Source organism: Orcinus orca, chromosome 12 (genome assembly GCF_937001465.1).
Source record: "Orcinus orca chromosome 12, mOrcOrc1.1, whole genome shotgun sequence".
NCBI classification, from domain to species: Eukaryota; Metazoa; Chordata; class Mammalia; order Artiodactyla; family Delphinidae; genus Orcinus; species Orcinus orca.
The window spans coordinates 33,029,561-33,047,663 of record NC_064570.1 but is presented as its reverse complement, the minus strand read 5'-3'; the positions used below and the strand labels follow the sequence as shown (position 1 = coordinate 33,047,663).

At 35.8% G+C, this 18,103-nt stretch overlaps 1 long non-coding RNA gene across 1 annotated transcript in view; it reads left to right on the top strand.

Annotated features, from left to right (window-relative positions):
• LOC125960735 (uncharacterized) overlaps window positions 1-3,449 on the top strand; it is a 50,766-nt gene extending 47,317 nt beyond the window's left edge. Inside the window, exons 2-3 of the long non-coding RNA XR_007470714.1 lie at window positions 1,689-1,771; window positions 3,412-3,449. This is a non-coding gene — a long non-coding RNA (uncharacterized LOC125960735). The remainder of the gene's footprint in view (window positions 1-1,688; window positions 1,772-3,411) is intronic.
• Window positions 3,450-18,103: the final 14,654 nt, after the last annotated feature.

The window sequence follows — 18,103 nt, the reverse complement described above, 5'->3', positions numbered from 1 at the left end:
CAGGGTACATCAACTTGATTGTGGATATTTAATCCACTGCTCCTGAGGCTGCTGGGAGAGTTTTCCCTTTCTCTTCTTTGTTCGCACAGCTCCCGGGGTTCAGCTGTGGATTTGGACCCGCCTCTGCATGTAGGTCACCTGAGGGCGTCTGTTCTTCGCTCAGACAGGATGGGGTTAAAGGAGCCGCTGATTCGGGGACTCTAGCTCACTCAGGCCAGCGGGAGGGAGGGGTACAGATGCGGGGTGAGCCTGCAGCAGCAGAAGCCGGCGTGACGTTGCACCCGCCTGTGTTCTCCCGGGGAAGTTGTCCCTGGATCACGGGACCCTGGCAGTGGCGGGCTGCACAGGCTCCCAGGAGGGGCGGTGTGGATAGTGACCTGTGCTCGCACACAGGTTTCTTGGTGGCGGCAGCAGCAACCTTTCCATTTCATTCCCGTCTCTGGGGTCCGCGCTGGTAGCTGCAGCTAATGCTCGTCTCTGGAGCTCCTTTAAGTGGCGCTCTTAATCCCCTCTCCTCACGCACCAGGAAACAAAGAGGCAAGAAAAAGTCTCTTGCCTCTTCGGCAGGTCCAGACTTTTTCTCGGTCTCGCTCCCGGCCAGCTGTGGCGCACTAGCCCCCTTCAGGCTGTGTTCACGCCGCCAACCCCAGTCCTCTCCCTGGGATCCGACCTCCAAAACCCGAGCCTCAGCTCCCCAGGCCCCCGCCCGCCCAGGCGGGTGAGCAGACAAGCCTCTCGGGCTGGTGAGTGCCCGTCGGCAGCGATCCTCTGTGCAGGAATCTCACCGCTTTGCCGTCCACACCCCTGTTGCTGTGCTGTCCTCCGCGGCTCCGAAGCTTTCCCCCTCCGCCACCCGCAGTCTCCGCCCGTGAAGGGGCTTCCTAGTGTGTGGAAACCTTTCCTCCTAAACAGCTCCCTCCCACTGGTGCAGGTCCGTCCCATCCCTATTCTTTTGTCTCTGTTTATTCTTTTTTCTTTTGCCCTCCCCAGGTACGTGGGGAATTTCTTGCCTTTTGGGAGGTCTGAGGTCTTCTGCCAGTGTTCAGTAGGTGTTCTGTAGGGCTTGTTCCACATGTAGATGTATTTCTGATGTATTTGTGGGGAGGAGGGTGATCACCACGTCTTACTCTTCCGCCATCTTGAAGCTCCTCCAAAAACATATTGTATTCTTAACCATGTTAGTTACTAGGCCAGCCCACAAAGGCCAACTTAGAGCCATTAGACTATAGATACATTACGATAGTAAGATGTAGATTTTAGGCCCTGTGAAGAAACAGCCATGAAATGCAGTAGAAGAAAGAAAAGCCTTTTCCTGTCTTTAGGTCTTAAAAACCAAACCAAACCAAACCAAAACAGATTTTCCCATCTTGCTTATTGATCCTTTTGTACATTTACTTCCTTGACTAAACTTGAGTTGCTAACCTAGTTATTGAAGTGTAGCACTGACCCAACCTTACTACATGATCTAAAGGGATCCTTGTTCCAAAATTATCTACTTTTAAAAAATTAATTTACAGTAATATTTATAGCACTGTATTTGCATGCAGAAAGTGAGAAGGCATTCAATTCGGGTGGTTGAAACACCATGTTGGTAGGCTGCTCTGCCTATATATTTGCTCCCAAGGTTGGTTCACCAAAGCTGTTCTGCTTTCTACAGATCCTTCTTTTTTCCATTTCTAAATACATAGATCCCTTGAAAAACTTGAAGGCTTTTCTGGAGATTCCTTTTGTGTCACAGATTGGCTTCTGAGGATGGAGGCAGTGGATAAAGGTAAGTGGTTACATTTTGAGATTTTTTTGTGAGTTGAGTTCTAGTTAAAGTGAGACCTGTAAAATAAACATTATCTACTCATTAGGCAGTTATCATCATTAGAGAGTTTTGTTAGTTTTATTCAGGAATACATGATGCACTAGAGGTCCAAAATGGAGTGCTGGGGACCAGTGCAAGGGGAAAAGAGGGACAAGGACAGAGAACTGTTGAGGCGGCAGGGCTCCAAGTCTCTTCCCTCTTCCTTCCCATGGCAACTCCTTCTTCCCCACTCCCAATTGTATTCAGGTACTTTGATCTGGTTCTATATATTAGATTAACTTCACTTGTTCTCTATGTTCAATTTTCATCTCATATTTTATTTAAAGAAAGGATTCCATTGCACAAAGACTTTTGAGAAGCACTAGATAAGATGATGTTTTGTGTCCATTCCAAATCTGAAATTCAATGGCTTGGTACTTAAAATCTCACCACTTATAACATCCTACCAATTATTTGAAATAATTGTTTGAAATATTTTGTTTATATTCTTTGAAGAATTTGAGAGAAATTAAATAAAATGTATTTTAAGTTTGATTATAAATACAAAATTTAAATGTTAATAATAGTACATTTAACTTTAGAGCAAAAAATTTTTTTTTATTTCTTGCAACGCTTGATATTTTAAAACAGCATTAAGTCCCTATTCTACCATTTCCTAGCACTGTGAACCGGAAAATTGTCTTGAACTTCTTATTCTTCAATTTCCTCATCTGTAAAATGGAGATAATAGGTGTATCTACTTAGTGGTTATGGCAAAATGTTAAGACATTTAAAATCTTTAGCAAACTGACTGGAATCTAGTAAGAACACATATAAATTAGTAATTATTATTACTGCTTATGTTGAAATCATCAACTCTATGTTACTCATTTGACCACTGAAAATTCAAGTAACTAATTTATGAAACCATGAAAAAAGAGAGAAAGAAAGACAGGAAAATTAGGACATCTAGAATAGTTTGAAGTAGAAATGCAAAGAAGGAAAACAGATGGGCAATATCCAGAAAGAAAGTTTTGCTCAGTACTGCCCATCTGCTACTCTTTGTGTGCTTTGCAAGTAATATAAAATTTCAAACAGCTAAGCAATGTAATCCTCAATCTAGTTTAATTTGTGTTTGCACCTCATCGGCTGCTGGCAAGGGAATGGTTAGATTCAGATTTGATTATAAAGCCCCATAGTCCTCATGTTTATCCCATGAGAGGCAAAGCTGTAAAAAGATTAAAATTAGTAGGAAGCAACTATTCTCCTTATGAATCAATTCTTTTCTCTTGCAACAGAGGTACTATTCAAGTAAAGGTGGTAGAGACTCTCTTCAATAATTTTTTTAATTGAAAGTATCAAGCTCTCTTTAGTAGCATAATCTTCTTTGCCCAAGAAAGTGTTAAGATTACTGTTTTTCATTTGAAAATTACATAATTTTCTAAAAGCACCATCATTATTTTTTCTCTTATTAATTTAAACTATGCTTATTCACAGTAAAAATAAATAGAAGTTTGTTTGATTCAGAAATTAGAGAATAATGCATTTTTCTCCTAACGGGAAAAAGTTGGTATTATTTTGTTTTCTTTTAATTTAATTTAATTCTTTTATTTTCATTCCAGATCAGTTATCAGATGACAATTTTTGTAAAAGTCAGGACTAAAATAAACTTCTATATTTAGTAAGAAGTTACAAGCTTTTACAGAAATAAAGATGGTAACGGATTAAGTCTATAGGTTACTAGACCAAGTGATCGTTTTTCTGTTTTAATCAGTCAATTCAAGGACTTAAAGATGAATTTAAAAATGAGTGATTTTTATTTATTTTTACTCCAGAAGAGGAAAGTATACTGAAGGCTTTTTCCCTCCATTCTCTTGGTTGATTCTTAGTACCTAGGGATAGGTACGCTCTAATGCAGTCAACAGCAATTCCCAACTGTCAGGGTCTTATAACAGCAAATGTTTATATCTCACTTACACTACATGTCACTTTAAAACCCAGGCAATGGTCCTGGCTTATTTGGAGCATTGCTAGTCCTCATGAGAGAGTGGGGGAGAAGCATAGTGAAGCACAGAATGACAAATATCACATTTCCCATTTCACTGGCTAAAGCAAGTTACACAGCAAGCCTGAGTTCAACACAGTGGGGAGGTGTAATCCCCCCATGGGTAGGGTCAGTATCTTTTGCAGCACTTGTCACAAATACAGCTAAAAGAGGTCTTGACAAAGCCCTGTAGGTTTGCATCAAAAATATGTAAGGAGAGAAGACTTTTATTTGTAAGTTGGTTATTTCTCTAATGTGGGAAGAAGTAGAAAAGATCAAATAAGAAGTAGGAAAGTTAAAACTAACACAACATTGTAAAGCAATTATACTCCAATAAAGACGTTTAAAAAAAAAAAAAGAAGTAAGAAAGTTAAAATTGACCTTTTATCCTGAATATCACCTCTAGCCATTCCCAAATTACTCTGGTTAAGAGTGTTCTGAGACTATGTGTCCTGACAAGAACAGGGTGTTTGAATTTTGTAAGGGCATTTTGCTCACTAACTGAAAATTAAGAGTCTGTCAAATCATTTTCTTTCTGAATACCTCTATTTGATGTAAGTGTTCTTTCAGTGGAAATTTTCTGTAATACTACACTAGTTATAATAAACCTACAAGTACTTTGTCATTCTTTATATATTCCTTTTTTATAATTTTTGCCTTCATATAGATCATGGAAATATTTTGCTCTCAAACTGTGATACAATGTGAGGCAAAATAGGCTGGTGGGACATTTAATCCTAAAGAACATTATTTGACATTAAAATATAAATTTCAATGCTATTTTTTCTCCTCAGAAGAATGCTGATTCAGGGATCATTCTATATTTTTAAAATTCTAAGTCAAGGTTAATGATGCATTTTATGTTTCATATAAGGGTTTTAAGTTCATCTGCAGCATAAGTTACATAAAAAACCCTGAAAGGAGCAAATTTCCTCTAAAATAGTAGAAACTGTTTTATAGTATGCTTTCTAATTTACATTAATAGCCATGAGAATTATTCTTTGAAACTTTTCATCTCTTCTGTGGTAGACGTCCCCTAATTACACATTTAAATCTCTACTTTCTCTTCTAGTCTCTGTAAGAAGGGATGGGCCTTCCTTTTACTTGCCTTCTTGTTCTCCGTGAGGATTGACATTCCTGCCTCTCAGTCTCCTCACTCTATCTTCTCCATGGGAGGAGGACAGAACTATCTGGTTGATAACTACAGAGTGGGAATTGGGTATGTGAAGCCTAGGCTTTCTGCTTTTGGTGTTTACCTGCCTGCTCAGGATCTCAGCCCCATAACACAGTTTTATTTGGGTGGGCTCCATGGGAGTGTTTGTAGGTCCCCAAAGTTGACTGTCAGTAGGTGGATAAGTATCTGACTAACTTTGGGGTTGGGGCTTAAGGACCTGTGGCTACACATTTAAGCTACATTCTCCAACAGTACTATCATGTTATACTGATTTTCCATTACTCCTCTGCCTGACTTCTTCGTTTAACTTTTAATTGATTCTGAATTCAGGCAAGGAAAAAAATTGCTGTTCTTCAAACCCTGACCATCTATCCCTCTTTTAACCACTCCTACACTTTACTTACATCTACGGATTAACAACTTTACAATACCATGTTATTTTATCCAGCTTTCCTTCCTCTTTGCCAGATTGAATTGGAATTTCTGGGGGTGGAGAAGGGCATCTATATTTTCAGAAAAACACATATTTTTTGATGTGCTCCTAAGTTAATGAAGATATTGACTTATATCAGTTATATCTTTTGTGTGTATTTTTCATGTTTGTGTTTATATTTTCATTTTATTTATAATTTTTGAGAAAATAAACATATGAAATTTACTAATAAAGGTTATTTGTCTTTTTTAATCTGTTTTCATTTCTATCCTCGTCTCTCCTAAGAGCTGAACATTTTCTTGTAGATTTTTAGTGTTTGAATTTAAAGTAGGTTATTTACGATCACTACAAAGATGATCTGTGAATATATGCATATTGTTTTAAAAAGCTTTAAATCATACAGAAACATATTTACTAAAACTTGAAAATTCTCCATTAATAACACTTGCATCCTTATGTGTAACCCTGAGAACAATTTGGTACAAGTAGATACTTTTCTATTCCTGATTTTAATGTAAAAATACATATTGCTTAGAGACTTTTTAAACAATATATCTTGGTAAAATTTCCATGCCTTGTTTTGATAAATGCATGGAATTCTATAGAAAAGACATCGTAATTTATCTAACCAGTTCTCAATGAATAGACTTTAGGTTTCCAATTATGTACCATTGCAGTCACTCCTGCAGTGATCATCCGTATACCCATATTTAGTTGCTCACTTGTGCAAGTATAGGCTTTCTTCCTACAGCTATGTATGAGCTCCTAAAAACCTCATGTTCTTCAAAATAGTGCAATTAAAATACCAGAACATGAAATAGAGTTGTGGCAGACTACTCAATACCTATGCACATTTGAAACTAGAGCACCACAAAACCAAATTGATACTTAGGAAGATCATGTGGACAGTCAGGGCTAGACAGCTTTGTGTGCCGGAGGGGCTGTCACAGTGGATACTAAAAATGTACAAAATTACTAACTTAAAATGCTGATAAGAGTAGGGCGGTGGTGCTGAAGGTGTACATATTAAGTGTAGCCATAAACTGGGTGGATGCCATGAAGGTGGCAATACAAATTGCCCTTAAAGATGAAAACGACATAAGGCTGAGGGTGAGCAATCATGGGAGAGGCCTGGGCTCAGGCACTGATGTTTAATTTTTAAAAATAAAGCCAAATGGGGCTTCCCTGGTGGCGCAGTGGTTGGGAGTCCGCCTGCCGATGCAGGGGACATGGGTTCGTGCCCCGGTCCGGGAAGATCCCACGTGCCGCGGAGCGGCTGGGCCCATGGGCCATGGCTGCTGAGCCTGCGTGTCCGGGGCCTGTGCTCCGCAACGGGAGAGGCCACAACAGTGAGAGGCCCGCGTACCGCAAAAAAAAAAAAAAAAAAAAAAGCCAAATGGAGTCCTGATTCTACTGTATCATCAGCCCAGCTCTGGGCTTTTTCCTTTTCTGCTTAAGGTTGTATTTTTACTTTTGCTTTCTCTGATTCCTTTGCCTGGAAAAAATAATGTATAAATCTACATAGCATCTGTGTTTTTTGCATCTACTCCCTTACTTATGAATCAAGTATGAGTAATTCAAATTAGAGAAGCATGGGCTGAGGTAAAAACAGACTGTGTTTATGAAATATATGTTTCTGCAAGAGGAATAATTGGGTCAAAGGCAATGTATGTTTCAAATGTGTGGATTCTGTCAAATTGTTCCTCAAAAGCATAATAAGAATTTCTGACCACAGAGTACGAGGAAGTCTACTTTCCTATTATTTTCACCAGCACTGGGTAAAATTGACCTTTAAATTTTGTGATCAATTTATTTCACTTCCCTGGACAGTATATGAGCACCCCATTATCATGTTTTGTCCGACCTTTGAAAGTTTTGACTTATTTTTGCCAACCTAATGGTTGACAACTGTTTTAAGCTGTGTTTTCCTACTAACAAGGATGAGTGCTTTTTTGTTTGTGTATTGCTATTCACGTTTTACTTTCTGTGAAAATCCTCCATATATTCTTTGCCCACTTTTCAACTTGCCTTTTTCTTGTTGAACTTATAAAGGTATTTTATATATTCTAGGTACTAAACTCTAATCTCTTATACATTACACATATTTTCTACTTGTCTGTTGTTTATCTGTTCATTTTATTTATTTTAATGTTGATACTATTTATAAATTTTGAATTTTAGAATGTTGTCTTCCCTTTGACTGTATTTCCTTCTAATGCTTTTATGATTTTATTTTTAACAGTTTTAAAAGCTAGCTTCTTAATCCACTGGAAATTTGATGTTGTGAAAAGTGTGAAGCAAGGAAATCCTGTGGGCTGTACCTTTAAAATATGTCCAAAATCTGTCACTTCTCTCCACCCCAGCTACTCCTCTGGTTCAAGCCACCTTCACAAGTTCTGGATTTCTGCAGTAGCCAGCTAAGTCATCGTCTTATGCAAACACTTGCTCATGACAGGCTACTTTCAACAAAACAACCAGAGACATCTTTTTAAAAAGCAATATAGCAATAGCTGCCCTTTTCACTCAGAGTGAAACCAATGTCCTTAAAAAGGCTAAAATGATCTGGCCCCATCACCACCTACCTGTTGCTTACCACTTTGTCTACCCCTTCCTCTGTCCCTCACCGTCTTCCACTGTGCATTGGCTTCAGTCTATACTCAACCCCTGACTTGGGCACTTTGCCTTGCTTTCTACTTAGAGTAGCGGCTTGCTGTGTCCCACAGGCCTGGAGCCAGATTGCTGCTACGGCAGCTGCTTTTGCTTTAGACTGGCGCTGCCCCTGTGCCTGCCTCTCCTGTTCCCCCTTTAAAGTCTGGGTATAACCCGTCTTGCTTCCTGTTTCTATGTTCCATGTTGCCACTGGTTTTCAAGACATGGGCAGCAGCTCTCCGTTTCACTAAGCACCACACATGTGCTGCTTGGAAGTCTGAGGGGCTAATTCCTGAAAGATGAACTTTGACTGAAGGGGGATGGGAGTGAGTGGATAAATTCTTTCTTCTTCCTCTTTTTAAAGGCAGAGTGGCTTTGTGTGATCTCCCTGACAATGTCTCGCATGACCCAGCCATCAGTTTGCATAAAGCTGTGTCCTGGTCCATAATACTCTGCCTTATTTTGTTCTATCTCATCCCCTGCTCTACTCCATTTTCCCAGTGTTCATGCTTCCCTGGGATTGTACTTCCCAATAAAACATTAGCAGAAATATGTTTCCTTCAGAGTTTGTTTTCTAGTAGAACATTTAGTGCAAATGTTTATTCTAAATTATTTTGTACCCTTACATTTGTTTCTAGACTAGCTATGTCTTCTAATTATTCCCTTCACACCCACTCCTCGACTTCATAGAGAAATCTATTGCCTTGAATGTGTGGTCTGTTCATGGGATGACTGTGAAATGTGATAGAAGAACTAAAAATAACCAACTGGATATCTCCAATGGTAGTTACCTCAACATTTCTAACTCACACCTGGCAGTCTTCCTGTATTTCCTATCTCAGTATTAACACTGCCAGACAGCCAGTTGCTCCAACCTGAAACTTTAGAATGATCCCTAAATCCCCATATCCGGTTGGTTAGCACGTCTTGTTAATGCACTTGCTCAAACATCTCCAAAATATTTTCTCTTCTCCCTACTGACCCTGCATTCATCAGAGTCCTGTGCTCTGTCAAGTCTCAGCTTAAGTGTCACATCCTCAGAGAGGCTCTCCTGACACCCTCTTTAAAGAGTCTTCACTTTACAGTTACAGTTATATCACCCTGTTTATTTCCTTCATAGTGTTATAACAAATTGTAATGACATTTAAAACTTTTTACTAATTATTTGTTTCTTCATTGGAATGTAAGTGCTATGATAGTAGGGCCTTGTCTATCTTGTTTTCTGTAGTAGTCACAATGTCTAGTTTCTAGCTCATAGGAGGCACTTTATAAAGATTTGTTACAAGAATGAATGAATGAAGAACACATTGCTTTCTATTAGGGTCGTCATTTGATTCCACTTTCCTTACTCATCTCTTCTAATCAACCCTCCACACTGATAGAATTGTTTATCAAAAACAGAGATCTGATCATGTTACTTCCCAGTTTAAAAACTTTCTTTATCTTCATAAGTACAAGATAGACATCAATTTCCACAGCCTATAAAAAGTGGTAAAATTACTTCTAGTCTATTTTTTTAATAGGAAAACAGCAGTATTTTTTTTGGAGTTTGGTATATCTTTTAAAATTTTTTAAAATTTTTATACAATTTTTAAAGGTTACTTTCCATTTACAGTTATTAGAAAATGTTGGCTATTATCCTCTGTGTTTTACAATACGTCCTTGTAGCCTATTTTTTTTTAACATATCTGTTCGAGTATAATTGCTTTACAATGTTGTGTTAGTTTCTGCTGTATAACAAAGTGAATCAGCTATATCTATATATATATTCCCATATCCCCTCCCTCTTGCGTCTCCTTCCCACCCTCCCTATCCCATCCCTCTAGGTGGTCACAAAGCATGGAGCTGATCTCCCTGTGCTATGCAGCTGCTTGTAGCCTATTTTATATCCAGTAGTTTGTGCCTCCCACTTCCCCTTCTCCCCACCCCAAACTGGGAACCACGATTTTGTTCTCTTTATCTGTGAGTATGCTTCATTTTTTGTTATATTCACTAGTTTATTGTATTTTTTAGATTCCACGTGTAAGTGATATTATACAGTATTTGTCTTTCTCTGTACGACATATTTCACTTAGCATAATGCCCTCCAAGTCCATCCATGTTGCTGCAAATGGCAAATTTTTTTCTTTTTTATGGCTGAGTAGTATTTTATTTTATATATATATATATATATATATATATATATATATATATATATATATACACACACTGCATCTTCTTTATCCATTCTTCTCTTGATGGACACTTAGGTTGCTTCCATATCTTGGCAATTGTAAATAATGATGCTATGAACATTGGGGTGTATGTATCTTTTTGAATTAGTGTTTTTGTTTTTTTGGGGATATATACCCAGTGGTGGGATTACTGGGTCATATGGTAGAGAAATGAAGGAAACAATCCCATTTATCATTTCATCAAAAAGAATAAAAACCCAGGAATAAACCTACCTAAGGAGGCAAAAGACTTGTACTCTGAAAAGTATAAGACACTGATGAAAGAAATTGAAGACAACACAAACAGATGGAAAGATATACCATGTTCTTGGATTGGAAGAATAAGTATTATTAAAATGACCATACGACCCAAGGCAATATGCAGATTCCATGCAATCCCTGTGAAAATACCAATGGCATTTTTCACAGAACTAGAAAAAAGTAATTTAAAATTTATATGGAAATAAGGCCCCGAATAGCCAAAACAATCTTGAGAAAGAAGAACATAGCTGGAGGAATCATGCTCTCTGACTTCAGACTATACTACAATGCAACAATAATCAAAACAGTATGGTGCTGGCATGAAAATAGAATTAGATCAATGGAACAGGATAGAAAGCCCAGAAATAAACCCATGCACTTATGGTCAATTAATCTACAATAAAGGAGGCAAGAATATACAATGGAGAAATGACAGTCTCTTCAACAAGTGGTGCTGGGAAAACTGGATAACTACATGTAAAAGAATGAAATTAGAACATTAGAGCACCGTATACAAAAATAAACTCAAAATGGATTAAAGACCTAAATGTAAGACTGGATACCATAAAACTCCCAGAGGAAAACATAGGCAGAACACTCTTTGATATAAATCACAGCAATATATTTTTGGATCCATCTCCTAGAATAACAGAAATAAAAACAAAAATAAACAAACGGGACTTCATTAAACTTAAAAGCTTTTGCACAGCAAAGGAAACCATCAACAAAACAAAAAGACAACCTACTGAATGGGAGAAAATATTTGCAAATGCCATGACCAATAAGGGATTAATATCCAACATATATAAACAGCTCACACAACTCAACATCAAAAAAACACAAAAAAACAACAAACCTGATTAAAAGAATAAACAGAAGAACTGACATTTTTTCCAAAGAGGAAATACAGAAGACAAACAGGCACATGAAAAGATGCTCAACATCACTAATCATCAGGGAGATGCAAATGAAAACCACAATGAGATGTGACTTCACTCCTGTCAGAATGGCTATCAACAAAAAGACCACAAATTACAAATGTTGGCGAGGATGTGGAGAAAAGGGAACCCTTGTACACTGTTGGTGGGAATGTAGATTGGTCCAGCCACTGTGAAAAACAGTATGGCGGTTTCTCAAAAAACTAAAATTAGAAGTACTTTTAATGTACTTTAAATGAGGTTTTAAGTAGAATTGAATGTACAGTAGTACTAGGTCAAAATCTTAAAATTCATATTTGGTCTTAAATTATGCATTTAAAAAACATGATTCTCTATAGTTTTGGAATTTAAAAAAGCTCATGAATTTGTATAGATTTTATCCTTTTTTTTAACATCTTTATTGGAGTATAATTGCTTTGCAATGGTGTGTTAGTTTCTGCTGTATGACAAAGTGAATCAGCTATATATATACATATATCCCCATATCTCCTCCCTCTTGCGTTTCCCTCCCACCCTCCTTATCCCACCCTTATCCTTTCTTCACAGATGTTTTTGACTTAATTTTTTTCATAGATTAAGTTTTATTTTTTCTCTTTTCCATACATTTCCTTTATTTTTCTATTTTAAAATTTCAATTGTTAGCTTTTTTCTATATTTTAGAATCTTAACAGTTAAACACTATCTTTTTCTAGATAGAGCTATAGAAATTACACATAAAATAATTGTATTTTGTGATTAGCCTGTGGGGTTGATTTGTCTTATGCCATTATCTCTTCTGCAGATTATATGTTTCTGTGTGGCAATCACTAAAAATTTACATTTTAATATCTCGTCCTCTTTAAATAAAAATAATTTAAAAATCATACATATTTGACATTAAAATTGTGTATTGGCCATATAATTCATTTTTAATAGTTTTCTATATCATATTTGTCCTATAATATATAGGGGATTTTTTTACTACTAAATTTATTTCCATACAATTTAATGGTATGATTTAATCAATTCCTTTGAAGTAAAATATAAAATAGTATTTCTATGTTTTTTTGTTTGCAGAGTATTTTAACAATTTTATCTTGAATTATACTTTGTTCCTTTCAGATCTATGCTGTTTTTACTTATACATTTTTCTTTTTAAGTTAGTCTTTTAAATTACAGTTGGCCCTTGAACAATGTGGGGGTTAGGGGTGTCAACTCTCTATTCAGTCAAAAATCCATGTATAACCTATAATTGAACCTCCATATTCATGGTTCCTTTACATATATGGTTCCTCTGTATCTGCAGTTCTGCATCCTCAGATTCAACCAGCCGTGGATCATGTAGTACATATTTACTATTAAAAAAAGAATCCATGCATAATCGGACCCACACAGTTCAAACTTGTATTATCCAAGGGTCAACTGTATATAGATAAAACACTCTTTTTGAAAAAAAAATTCCTACTTTGTAAATCAACTCTTTAATTTCCTGACCTTCAATACTACTTTGTAGGGTAAAATGTTCCCACATTTATTGCCAATCTGATATTTTGTGATTAGTTACTTAGAGAATATATTTTGGTAAATAAGTGTTCAGCTTATTAATAAGTAGTGCTATGACTTCCCCATTATTTAATATGGATAAATTCAACAAATAGTCTGACATAATTTTACAGATTTGTAAGAAATGTTAATTAGGTTAACCACAATTATTTTTCCTGTTCTTGATCTTCTCATGTTTTCTTAAAGTACAGGTTGTGAGGAGCTGTTAAGTATAATTTGAAAAAAAATTTAAACACTGTGAGCCATTTCAAAGGTCATATTATTAATATGAAGAGTAATAAAATAGTCTCAGGCTATGATCATCAAAATTGTTCTGCTCATTACATTTCTTAAATCATTAGGATGAATTATCATTATTTGTATCTAGTCTTTTTAAAAAAAAATTATTTAAAGAGTGTAACTTCGAGACATTTACTCCTAGCCATGAGGGACTAATAGGTACTGAATTTTCTATATATAAACAACTAGGGAAAAATGTGAACAACTGGGGAAAATATAAACATGCTCTTTTAAGACACTAGATAATAGGCAGTGCAAATCTGTGTCTTGAGAAAAAAGAAACACACTAGATAGTGCCAGTGATTGAACCAACTTTCTGCTGGAGACAGTTTATGAACTATAGCAGTCCCACTGAATTGCAGAGCTAGAGATCAGAGTTTGGGGAGGCAACTTAAATTCGCAAAGCAGAGTACTGGAGAAGAGTGAGTTTGAGGGATAAAGCTCCATGAATCTATTTGCGGGTCCCCTTGTATTTTTGACTGAATGTCAAGTTTCTCCAGCAAAAGTTGAAACTCTATGAAACTATGCAAAGAATTACAGGGGAGTTGTAGTTGAACATACAAGACTGGAAGACATGTCATTTCCAGCCAGCCACAATGAAGAGATATTACTTAACAATTCTATAATCCTGTACTGACCTTAGAGGAGTGATGCATTAATAGGAGAGCTAAACTAGACCTAAAGTGAAGGCTACCGTATTTATACCCTAAAAAAAATCTTAAAAACTAACACTGAAAGGATCATGCTGATCCACAAAACACTTAATCTTAGCCAAAAGGCCAAGAAGCGTTTAATCCACAAAACAAAAAAACATTATTCTTCAAAGGAAGAAATCAAAGTCCAGATACTCAACAACATAGAATTTATAATACTTCATCACTTTAACAGTCAGTCAATAATTACTAGACACACAAAGAAGCAGAAATATATGATCCATGGTAAAAAAAAAAAAATACGTTAAAAAATACGTTGATAGAAACAGAATCAGAAATAACAGAGATGTTTGAATAAGCAGATAAGAACTTCAAAACATCCACTGTAAATATTTTCAAAAAGTTAAAAGTTAAATTTGAACACAAGAAGAATAGAAAAGGGAAGCATAAAATTAAAACTAACAATTTGTTTACTTAATAAAATGCAATATAAAACAGAAAAAATGTACTGTAAATGGGCTTGAAAGCAGATTAGATGCTGAAGAAGAAAAGATAACACATAGTGCTATAGACTGAATGTTTATGTCCTTTCAAAAATCATGTGATAAAACCTAATCTCTAATGCGATGGTATTTGGAGGTGGTGCCTTTGGGAGGTGATTAGGTCATGAGGGTAGAGACCTCATGAGTGAGATTAGTGCTCTTATAAGAGAGACCCCAGAGAGCTCCCTTACCCATCTGCCATGTGGTCTATGAACCAGGAAATAAACGGTCACCATACACTGAATCTGCCAGCCTCTTGATATTGGACTTCCTAGCCTCCAGAACTCTGAGAAATAAATTTCTGTTGTTTATAAGCCACCAAGTCTATGATAATTTGTTATAGCAGCCTAAACAAAGACACATAGATACAGCAATAGAAAGTAACCAAACTGAAGCACAAAGAGAAAAAAGAATTAAAAAAAAATGAACAGAATGAGAACTGATCTCAGAAGCAGAGGCAGACAGGGGTGGGGGTGGGAAAGGACATAAGAGATTATAGAAGAAATTACTTAAATTTTCCTAAATTTTATGAAAACTCTAAGCTCACAGTTCCAAGAAGCTCAATGATCCCTAAGCAGTATAAACATCAAAGAAATCCATATCAAGGTACATAATAAAAAAATTTACCAAACCAAGGATTATATAATAATCTTAAAATCAGCCTGAATAAAGAGAAACAGAAGAATAATTACAGACTTGTCATCAGAAATTATGCAATCTAGAATGTAATGAAACATCTAAAAGTTGTATATTGCATGCCATTTATATATACACACAATATATGTACATATATGTAGACCATTATTTATAATAATGTATATTATGATGTATAATAGTGTTATTATATCAATGTATATATGTACTAGACATATATGTGTATATATCACATATATACACAATAGTACAATAGTGCAGATATAAATAGAATACTAAAAATAATTATTCAAAAAGAAAGCAGAAAAAGAGAAAAAGAATAAAGAATAGATGGAGGAAATAGAAAACATAAAAACTGGTATATTTAACCCAATCATATCAATAATTATATTAAGTGTAAAGTGTCTAAACAAGAACTGCATGATAGAACTTTCAGTTGTAAAAGAAATGTTCCTTGTCCACATATAGCCTATATTGTCCACATGTGGCTTGTGAACATTTGAACTATGGCTAGGGTGAGTGAAGATCGGAATTTTTAATTTATTTTATTTTAATTTATTTAAGTTTAAATTTAAACAGCCATATGTGGTTAGTGGTTACTGCATTAGACAGTGTAGGTCTAAACACTCCAATAAGAAGGCAGTAGTTATCAGTCTAGATGAAAAAACAAGATTCAATTATATATTGGCTGTAAGAGACACTCTGTATATATGAAGATTCAGATTGAAAAGTAAAGGATGGAAAAAATATGCCAAGCAAACATTAATTATCAGAAATATGGAGTAGAAAAAAAAGAAAACAAATATGGAGTAGATATATGAATAATAAGAAAATGGATTTTGGATGAAAAATATTAATAGAGATAAAGAGAGATTTCATAGTGATAACAGATTAAATTTTGAGGAAGGCATAACAATACTAGTGTGTATACACTGAGCTTCTTATTACAGAAAGCAAAATCTTACAGGATTGTGGTTGTTTTAAAACATACCCACAAATTTTTTGATACTCTTTCTTCAAAAGGTGTAGGCTAATTCCCCATTCCTTGAGTGTGATCTATACTTATCCTGCTTCTAATGAATAAAATTTGACAAAAGAGATGGTATGTGATTTCTGCGACTAGGTCATAAATAGCATTGTAGATTCCTCCTTCCTCTCTTCACCCAAGTGAAGAAAACCACCAAATAAATGGTTCTGAATTCCTGATCCATAGTAACTTTGGGATAATAAATGTTTATTATGTTAAGCTTCCAAATGTGGGCATAATTTGTTATGAAGCAATAGATAATGTAAGACTGGAAAGGTAAAATAGAAATATCAATAATTACAGTGGGAGATTTCAATATTTATCTCTTAGTAATTGATAGACCAAAAAGCAAATGAATAAGTATAAAAAAACCCACTATCAACAAGTTTGACCTAATTAACCGTTATAGAACTTTCCACCCCAGAACAGCAGAATGCCATTGTTTTCAATTGAATATGGAACATTCATTAAGATAGACAATGTGCTAGAATTAAGAACAAGTCTCAATATATTTAAAAGTATTTAAATATAATCTCTGACCATAACAGACTGAAACTAGAAATTAATGACAATAAAATATCTAGAAAGACCTCCAAAAATTGGATATTAACAACTGTCTTAATCCATTTCAGCTGCTATAACAAAATATCATAGACTGGGTAGCTTATAAAGAACAGACATTTATTTCTCACAGTTTTGGAGACTGAGAAGTACAAGATCAAGGTGTCAGCACATTTGGTGTCTGGTGAGGACCTGCTTCCAGGTCTTTTTGTTGTGTCCTCACATGGTGAAAGGGGGGCAAGGGAGCTCTCAAGTCTCTTTCATAAGGGTACTACTCCTATTCATGAGGCTCAATCCTCATGACCTGATCACATTCCAAGGGCCTCACCTCCTAATACCATCATATTAGGCATTAGAATTTCAACATATAAATCTTGGGGAGATACAAACATTGAGACCATAGCAACAACACACTTCGAAATAACACACATGTCAAAGAAGAAATCACAAAAGAAATTTTAAAAAATATTTTGAATTGAATTAAAAAAATTTTTAATTCCAAATTTGTTATTTGTAGCTAAGGCTCTACTTAGAGAAAAATTCAGGGCTTTAAGAGTCTTTTAATAAATATTAATATAAAGTTATAATAGTGATATATAAGAAGAAAGGTCTATAATTAGTGATCTAAGTTTCCACCATAAGAAGCTCAAAAGAAGAGTGAAGTAAACCTAAAATAAATAGAAGGAAGGAAAATTTAAAGATACAAGGGAAAACGAATGAAACAGAAAATTGACAAGCAATAAAAAAAAATCACTGAAACCAAAAGTTGATTCTTTGAAAGAATGAATAAAATTGACAAGCCTCTATGAAAAAAGGCTGATATAAAAAAAATAGAGGAGGGACTTCCCTGGTGGCTCAGTGGTTAAGAATCCGCCTGCCGATGCAGGGGACACAGGCTTGAGCACTGGTCTGGGAAGATCCCACATGCCGCAGAGCAACTAAGCCCATGTGTCACAACTACTGAGCCTGCGCTCTAGAGCCTGCAAGCCACAACTACTGAGCCCACATGCCACAACTACTAAAGCCCACCCGCCTAGAACCCATGCTCCGCAACAAGAGAAGCCACCAAAATAAGAAGCCCATGCACTGCAACAAAGAGCAGCTCCCACTTGCCACAACTAGAGAAAGCCCATGTGCAGCAGTGAAGACTCAATGCAGCCAAAAATAAATAAATAAATAAATTTATTTAAAAAAAAATAGAGGCGCAAATTACCAATATCGGGAAAAAGGTGTCATTTACTAAAGATGCCATAGACATTAAAAAGATAATAAAGAAATATTAAGAATAATTTATGCCAATAAATTTGACAACTTAGCCAAATAGATACATTACTTAAAAGATAC